Source organism: Oncorhynchus masou, unplaced genomic scaffold (assembly GCF_036934945.1).
Source record: "Oncorhynchus masou masou isolate Uvic2021 unplaced genomic scaffold, UVic_Omas_1.1 unplaced_scaffold_1491, whole genome shotgun sequence".
Lineage (NCBI taxonomy): Eukaryota > Metazoa > Chordata > Actinopteri > Salmoniformes > Salmonidae > Oncorhynchus > Oncorhynchus masou.
The window spans coordinates 132,157-134,544 of record NW_027004913.1 but is presented as its reverse complement, the minus strand read 5'-3'; positions in this window follow the sequence as shown (position 1 = coordinate 134,544).

The following is a 2,388-nucleotide window of genomic DNA, read 5'->3' as shown; positions in this document are numbered from 1 at the left end:
GGTTGATGTTAGCTGGCAGGGGTCTTTACTTCAACATGTTTCTAAGAAGACAGACACATTCTCCTAAACTAAATATAAGGGTTGATGTTAGCTGGCAGGGGTCTTTACTTCAACATGTTTCTTAAAGGAGACAGACACATTCTCCTAAACTAAATATAAGGGTTGATGTTAGCTGGCAGAGGTCTTTACTTCAACATGTTTCTTAAAGAAGACAGACACATTCTCCTAAACTAAATATAAGGGTTGATGTTAGCTGGCAGGGGTCTTTACTTCAACATGTTTCTTAAAGAAGACAGACACATTCTCCTAAACTAAATATAAGGGTTGATGTTAGTTGGCAGGGGTCTTTACTTCAACATGTTTCTAAGAAGACAGACACATTCTCCTAAACTAAATATAAGGGTTGATGTTAGCTGGCAGGGGTCTTTACTTCAACATGTTTCTAAGAAGACAGACACATTCTCCTAAACTAAATATAAGGGTTGATGTTAGTTGGCAGAGGTCTGTACTTCAACATGTTTCTAAGAAGACAGACACATTCTCCTAAACTAAATATAAGGGTTGATGTTAGCTGGCAGAGGTCTTTACTTCAACATGTTTCTTAAAGGAGACAGACACATTCTCCTAAACTAAATATAAGGGTTGATGTTAGCTGGCAGGGGTCTTTACTTCAACATGTTTCTTAAAGAAGACAGACACATTCTCCTAAACTAAATATAAGGGTTGATGTTAGCTGGCAGGGGTCTTTACTTCAACATGTTTCTTAAAGGAGACAGACACATTCTCCTAAACTAAATATAAGGGTTGATGTTAGCTGGCAGGGGTCTTTACTTCAACATGTTTCTAAGAAGACAGACACATTCTCCTAAACTAAATATAAGGGTTGATGTTAGCTGGCAGGGGTCTTTACTTCAACATGTTTTGATGTTTTTCTAAAACCCTTTAAACACTTTTTCTGGAAGATCCCTTTTCCATCTGTCTGAACCAGAAATCACAATGTGTGTTCCCTGTGTTCCCTGTGTTCCCTGTGTTTCCTGTGTTCCCTGTGTTTCCTGTGTTCCCTGTGTTCCCTGTGTTTCCTGTGTTTCCTGTGTTCCCTGTGTTCCCTGTGTTCCCTGTGTTCCATGTGTTTCCTGTGTTCCCTGTGTTCCCTGTGTTCCCTGTGTTTCCCGTGTTCCCCGTGTTCCCCGTGTTCCCCGTGTTCCCCGTGTTCCCCGTGTTCCCTGTGTTTCCTGTGTTCCCTGTGTTCCCTGTGTTCCCTGTGTTCCCTGTATTTCCTGTGTTCCCTGTGTTCCCTGTATTTCCTGTGTTCCCTGTGTTCCCTGTGTTCCATGTGTTTCCTGTGTTCCCTGTATTTCCTGTGTTTCCTGTGTTTCCTGTGTTTGTTTCCCGTGTTCCCTGTGTTCCCTGTGTTTCCTGTGTTCCCTGTATTTCCTGTGTTTCCTGTGTTCCCTGTGTTTCCTGTGTTCCCTGTGTTTCCTGTGTTCCCTGTGTTCCCTGTGTTTCCTGTGTTCCCTGTGTTTCCTGTGTTCCCTGTGTTTCCTGTGTTCCCTGTGTTCCCTGTGTTTCCTGTGTTCCCTGTGTTCCCTGTATTTCCTGTGTTTCCTGTGTTTCCTGTGTTTCCTGTGTTCCCTGTGTTCCCTGTGTTTCCTGTGTTCCCTGTATTTCCTGTGTTTCCTGTGTTCCCTGTGTTCCATGTGTTTCCTGTGTTTGTTTCCTGTGTTCCCTGTGTTCCCTGTGTTTCCTGTGTTCCCTGTGTTCCCTGTGTTTCCTGTGTTCCCTGTGTTCCCTGTGTTCCCTGTGTTCCATGTGTTTCCTGTGTTTGTTTCCTGTGTTCCCTGTGTTCCCTGTGTTCCATGTGTTTCCTGTGTTTGTTTCCTGTGTTCCCTGTGTTCCCTGTGTTTCCTGTGTTCCCTGTGTTTCCTGTGTTCCCTGTATTTCCTGTGTTTCCTGTGTTCCCTGTGTTTCCTGTGTTCCATGTGTGTCCTGTGTTTGTTTCCTGTGTTCCCTGTGTTCCCTGTGTTTCCTGTGTTCCCTGTATTTCCTGTGTTTCCTGTGTTCCCTGTGTTTCCTGTGTTCCATGTGTGTCCTGTGTTTGTTTCCTGTGTTCCCTGTGTTTCCTGTGTTTCCTGTGTTTGTTTCCCGTGTTCCATGTGTTTCCTGTGTTTGTTTCCTGTGTTCCCTGTGTTTCCTGTGTTCCCTGTGTTCCCTGTGTTTCCTGTGTTCCCTGTGTTTCCTGTGTTTCCTGTGTTCCCTGTGTTTCCTGTGTTCCCTGTGTTCCCTGTGTTCCCTGTGTTTGATCTAGGATCTACTGCTCCCTGTGTGGCATCAGGCCCTGATAGTCCTGGATGGAGGCTGAAATAACCAGGCCCTGATAGTCCTGGATGG